Source organism: Camelus dromedarius, chromosome 13, assembly GCF_036321535.1.
Source record: "Camelus dromedarius isolate mCamDro1 chromosome 13, mCamDro1.pat, whole genome shotgun sequence".
In the NCBI taxonomy this organism is placed as follows: Eukaryota; Metazoa; Chordata; class Mammalia; order Artiodactyla; family Camelidae; genus Camelus; species Camelus dromedarius.
In genome coordinates, this window is record NC_087448.1 from 54,950,663 (window position 1) to 54,957,249 (window position 6,587).

The following is a 6,587-nucleotide window of genomic DNA, read 5'->3' on the forward strand; positions in this document are numbered from 1 at the left end:
CCTTTCTACTGGCCAACAGAACTTGAGAAAACAGACCATCTCGCAACTAACTCCATGGAAAACAGCCCTGAGGCTCACTGTACAAGGGTCCTCCCTCCACCCCCCACCCAGTACACGGTTCACACAGATGTCTGAAACCCCAAGCTTACAATCCATGCATTCAACAAGGTGGGGAATATTGGAGGGGAGGGGCCAAACATACCATACAAAAGGAAGGCTTGATTTTGTAGGTTATTCTACTGCTGTTGCCTCTAACTATTAAGGAGGTGGCAGATTATTGCCTTTAAGAGCATGGACTTGTGAGCCAAATGTCTAAGGTTTCAATCTTAGCTTAGTTGCTTTCTCCTCTGAGAACCTGAGCAAATTTCTTCACCTCCTAAGTTTCTGCTTCATGGAAGGGGATAATAAGTGTACCCATATCATAGAGTTGTTAAGAGGACGAATGTAAATAATCTAAGTAAATGCTGGCACATAGTAAGCACTCAGTAAATTAGTATACCTATAAAATATGACTTGAACGGTAAAATCTGAATCATATCACATTTGGCCAAACGTACCCAAGTTTCCTACATAATTGCCCATAGAGTAGTTGCTGGTTATGGGGGTGGTGATTGAGGAGGATGAACTGGGGACTCAAATCAAAGCCATATGTTATGATACAATCTTCTTTTTTTCTAAGATACTCAAAAATCCCTTGTTGAACCTCTGAAATTTTTATGGAACATAGTCTGGAAACCACTGCGTTATTGGAACAGAAACAAAAGCTGTGTGTCCTAAACTGATCACAGTGAGGTCAAGTTCTTTACATCTGGCCCACCCGTGCTAGAATAACCATAGACAACTGCTAATGTTGGCTCCGTTGAGGACATTCCTTCTGACATTTGGTGCCCTTGTGAGCAAGTACAAGTGATCCTAATCCTATTTGAAGACTACGTGATTGACGCTGCCAAGGAAAACAGTTAACAGGAGACATTAGGTTAGAGGAAATAAAACTCTGCTATTTGGGGTTACAATGAATAGACACGGAAGCATATAAAACATACAATAGAATGTTGATGAGATACTGAGTAAAAAATTTAAGTGCCTGTGAACACCAAATAATGAGATTTTAACAAAGGGCATAACTAGATAGAGTGATAAGCAGGTAAGGAAACAAAGACTCAGAGACTAACAACCACCTCACATTTGCCCAGAGCTGTAAGAAAAACTGGCCACTGTTTCTGTTGAGTCAAGTTATTTATGTCATGTAAAACTGTCACATGAACTGTAATCTTTTCCTTTAAAAAAAAAAAAAAAGCTTTGAAGGATAGATTGTCATTTAAAGATGACTAGAGCTTAAATCTGAGAATTGCTTATTTTAAGCCTTGTGTTTTAAAAATATTACCTCTGGGTGGTGAAGTTGAAGGAAAGACCGAGGAAAAGTAATCTCAAGCCTTTGGGAATTCTTCATCTCATATTTACCCTCCCTTTTGGTCTCTTCTCCTTTCCTTACTCTTTGTCTCTTCCACTTGGCAAAGGGTTGGGAGTTGAGTTTCAGGTGTTTCATTACATGAAATAATTGCATGAATTTGGTGTTTTGCCTGGAAGCAAAAACACAATGAACAAGGTTATGATCAAATGGTAATGCTATGACAGCAACTAATTAGGAAAGCCCAGCATACGTGAACAGAGTTTTGCTATTTGCAAATAAAGACTAAAAAAGTTAATATTTTATGTACTTAATAATATAGGCTATGTTATTACGCTGGTAGACAATTAGACATAATTGGTAAGCAATCATATATTTAGCCTGTGTTAGTTTGATATATGCAAATTATACTTTTACAGATTAGATCTTCTCTTTCTGGGGCCACAAAACAGTATCATCAAAGAAAAGCAGGGTTGAGTGATGAGAATGAGGCCAGAAGTGGCTGACAGAGCAGAGGACTCATCAAAATAGGCCCTGCATTCCTGGCCATTGGAGGTCTTGGATAAAACACTAGGGTGAGTGAAAGGAAAGTTGTTCATGTCAAGGCAGGAAGAAACAGGATAGGAATGGAAAAGGGATTTTTTTTTTTAAAGGAAGGGGTTTTAGTCAAGGGTAAATGAGATTTTTCTTGTTCTCATATCACCCACTTTTCACCACTCCCTCAAAACATTTATGATATCCAAAATTCCATAAAGAGTAAAGTTTTTCATTCCACAATTAGGGACACAGCTTGATAAATAAACTAGCTGGCAGAGGTAAAGCAAAACTCTTTCTCACTAAAATGTTAATGGCTGATACTGGATCCTTTGCTATTTTGATAGAAAGAGGAAGTAAGAGAATAAGAGGGCTCTGGCACCAGAAGGCTTCCCAAGGAAGGAAAGAAATGCCATATTAAATGGTAACTGGAGAAACAGCTAACATTATTGAGCGCTTATGTGCCAGACTGTGCTCTAAGCACTTTCACAGACTAACAAGCTCCCTCCCCACAGCACCTTGTCCAAGGTATTACTAACCCCTACTTCACAGATGAGGAAGCTGAGTCACAGAGAGATTAGGTGGCTCGCCCAGGGTCCCAGTGGTGGAGCCAAGGTTTGAGTTCTGGCATTTCTAGCCCTAGAGCCCATGCTCTGGCCCTAGCTGACAGAGAATTGGCTCCGAGAGAAGATGGCCCAGGAGACAAAACTTTCCCGTGTGGATGATGTTGCCTAAAGTGAGCCTGTTTACCTCGGAGTGTCAGGAGTGAGGAGCCCCACGCAGAGGTGCTTTATCTAGTGCAGAGTTGAGTATCTGCTACTTAAAGGAACACCAGTGCTGGGGAGATTGTTACGTTCAGTCCTATGGAACATTTTGGTACCTTCTTGATCCCATGTGTGTGCCGCTTTGCTGCCTGAATTAGTGATCCTGTTGCAGTTACTTAAGCTCTCTGTGCCTGAGTGCACATTTGGAAACTGCGTTATTTCCACTTGTCAGCTTCCAGACTCAGAGGAATGCCGAAGGGCTAATGGGCTGATACATGCAAAGTGCTTTGAGCCATAAACCAGGACTAACTGAACTTTTAGAGAACAGTGTGACTTGGCAGTGGTATTTAGATTGACAGAGGTGGTAGAATATTCTCCTAGTAGCTTCTTTAGATGGTCTTGGTTCAGCTGCCTGGTCCACTACAGCTGCCTGAATTCTTCTCTAGACTTTTAAATGGCACCGTTTTAATGGAGGACAACTGTCTGGTAGACTTGGGAGATGCCCTTATAGTCTGGGATTGTTCAAATCATGTAGAGATAAGAATTCCTAATTTAAAATAAGAATCTTCAAGCCAGGACCTTGAAAGCCATTGCTTATCAAAAAAAAAAAAAAAATTTAAAAAGAACTGGATCTACTCCAAGGAAACCTTTAACCTAATAGCAGACACCATATTCTGTTAGCATTCAGATCAAGTGATAGTGATTTAATTGACACCACCAAGGGCAGAACCAATTGCAAAGTTTTTAAAAAAATAATTATTTACAAAGAGATGTAGGTAAGAAGATGCTCAAGAGACAAATTATAGATAATGTCTCAGTTGTAGATAATTAAAGACTAACAAACACAAAAGAAGTATAAAGCCAGATTTTTTAAAAAAGAAAAATCAATCTGATTAATCCACACTGCCTTGTGGAATTTCCCTTTCATTTTTTAGGTTTATTTATTTATTTATTTTTTTAGAGGAGGTGCTGGGGATTGAATCCAGGACCTTGTGCATGCTAAGCATGCTCTCTGTCACTTGATCTATGCCCTCTCCCTCCTCCCTTTCATTTTTTAAAGCATAGAAATATTAGTTACCAGGATGGGGCAGTGTGGGGGAGGGTATAGCTCAAGTGGTAGAGCCGGTGCCTAGCACGCACAAGGTCCTGGGTTCATTCCCCACTACCTCCTCTAAAAATAAATATATAAACTTAATTACCTCCTCCCCCAACCAAAAAATAAATAAATAAAAATAAACTTGTGGGGAAAAAAAAAGAAACAGTAGTTACCAATCAGCGTCTTCAAATAAAATAAATGAAACCAGGAGGGTGATGACATATTTCAAATAGATCCAGGCATCAACGCAACAATTTAACCTTGAATTCATATCTTCTAAGGACAGAGGCATATCTTGGGGCAGTCATGTCTCTCCAGAAAGGAAGCAATCATTGTGAGCTAATAAATAAACATGACCAGTGGGAATCAAGGTGGAAATTCAGGAGCAGAAATGGGGCAGATTAAAGTAGTTTACAGAAAGGGTTTGAGAGCTAGGGACGGAAATCGAACGACAAAAGTAAAGTGGTAGGTGGTAAAGACTATACAGTATTAAGGAGCTGCAAATTCAAAACAAGAAAAACAAACTGCTTTTCAGAGTGCTGTTATGATTCAGACCATTTCAAATAAAAGCTATGACAAATTTCAGAAAAATTTAGATACCGGAGATTTGGTTTTGAGATGCCAAGGCTTCCTTTTTGGCAGTGTTTTCTCGTGTCTGCGGACGCTTCTCTTTAAACACGAAGGCCTTATCTACTCCTCACCAGGGGAAAACGGTGACGGACAATCCTCAGTGCGAAAGCAAGGCAAGGCTTAATCTTCCCAGGGCCATTTGCGGACTAAAGCTTCACCTTTATGTGAAAAGAAATTTTCAGGTCATTAGCTGGTGGAAGAGATACAAGAACCTTTCTGGCGTCCCTTCTCCCAAATCTTACTGAAGGCACTTTCTGTTTTGCCTCTGTCTCCCTTGGCCCCATTTATGGCAGTGTTTATCTGGTTTACAAACACATCTTCACATTGTCTTTGCTGAATTGAAAGAGGTTCCTTTCACTAAAGAACAATGGGGCTTGTGCAAGGACAAGGTCATTTAGGTAAACTCGTGCTCTGACATTCTGCTGTGTTCGATCTATGATAAGGTCTTTGAAGGCCCACCATTGAGCATTTATGGCTGTCCACGTCAGGCAGGCTAGTCGTGAACAATCCCATTTCAGGTAGAAATGGTCATTGCCTTTGCTGAGAACTGGGGCGCAGGGGCTGATACCCTGCGTCTCTGTGTCGGAGCTTGTTTGCATGGGGGTGAGGGATAAATTCCTTGCCCACACTCTGCGGGCTGCCCCACCCTGCGCTGCACTCAATAGAAGGAAGGGTGGAGCCGGCACACAGAGTTTTGACAGTGCTCCAGTTCTCTGCACCCCAAATATTTACTGAGACAGTCAGGTAATTCTTTAGAGAGGCTGGACCTAACCTGCAAAAGCTGGCAGAGGGCCAGGAGGAGAAAGAAGTGTTCCCTCTGTTTGGAAAAGGCGTGCTTGGTGTGCCCGTAATAATTGCAGAAGCAATGATACAGAAATACAGGATGGAACTACACACCCTCTTCAAACTGATCACCCATTTGAAAATTCAGCTTCCGGGCAACCAGCCTATGCTGTTCCCACGCAGACACTCCTGGGCTATGGGCAGCTGTTTCCTCTGCTTGGAAGTGTCACTTCTCATTTAAAATCCACTTTTTCTTCGTAGATTCCTCTCCAGCCCTCTTCACATCCCACTTCCTGTACTAAGCCTCTCCCAGCTGTCCCAGCCCACAGTCATCACTTTGTTCTTTGGCCTCCTACACCACTTGCCTAGCACTTGGTAATTTCTGTAGTTGATCTGTTTATCCATTCAGCTCCCCACCCCCACCACCGGACTTTGCACGAAACAGTCAATCTTCACAACCTGCTTATAAATCGTTACAGTAGAGTGGGTGAGGCGTGCCTGACGCAAGTTCATGTTTGTGTAATTTTTAAGTTCAAGTTTCCCATGGTTAGCACTTTTGAAATGCAGTAAATCCTTAATGTATAATTGTTTTCAAGCATTATAGTTTTTTTTTTTCTTTTTTAGGAGGCATAAGGAACAGCACTTGGCAGATCTGGGACTGAGGGACACTTAACTGGGGAGAGGAGCAAAAAGCAGGTTCACACAGTCCTAAACTCACACTGATGTGACCAACTCACCCCGTTTACCTGGGACATTGCCAGTTTTAACACTGAAAGTCCTGTGTCCCGGGCAGATCTAGATGGCTGATCACCACTCACTAGATGGCCAACACACATTTTGACAAAAAGCAAATGAAAGTGTTAAATAATGGATGGAGCCCTCTTTCTCTTCTCTCACCTCAAATCCTGGTACCATTGCCTCTCCAAGGACCCTCTACTCTTCCATGACAAGTGCAGGAGCAGGTAATAATGACCAGTTCCCAAGAAGGAACCTTGGGTTTATTCAACTCTCTCCACTTCAGAAGCAGTCTCAGGCCTTGGAGGACAAATGGTCAAGGGAAAAAGCTTTATACAGAGTTCTCACGAAACAGAAACTAAAAGGAATATTTGGAACAGAACAGGAAACAGTGACCTTTATGGCATTATTCCCAAAGGGAAAGTCAAAGGCAGAGACTCAGGAAGGCAAAAGTCCAGGGTCCACAGGAACTCCAGCTTGCACTGAACATTCCACACGAGGCCTGCTCACTGTCTCTCCAAAACATCTGTTCTGATAATGTTTCCAGACAAGCAAGCTGACTGTGACAATTTGTGTGGCTTGACGAACAAGAAGACTGGAATCTACGACTGTGAATACATCTGAATGTTGTAGCATG

At 41.8% G+C, this 6,587-nt stretch overlaps 1 long non-coding RNA gene across 1 annotated transcript; it reads right to left on the reverse strand.

The window, feature by feature from the left end:
- Positions 1 to 1,348: 1,348 nt before the first annotated feature.
- Positions 1,349 to 6,243, reverse strand: LOC116157096 (uncharacterized). The gene is made up of 3 exons (XR_004141007.2): positions 6,113 to 6,243; positions 4,403 to 4,590; positions 1,349 to 1,580 (listed from the first exon to the last, which is right to left on the reverse strand). It is a non-coding gene; the product is annotated as an uncharacterized LOC116157096 (long non-coding RNA).
- Positions 6,244 to 6,587: the final 344 nt, after the last annotated feature.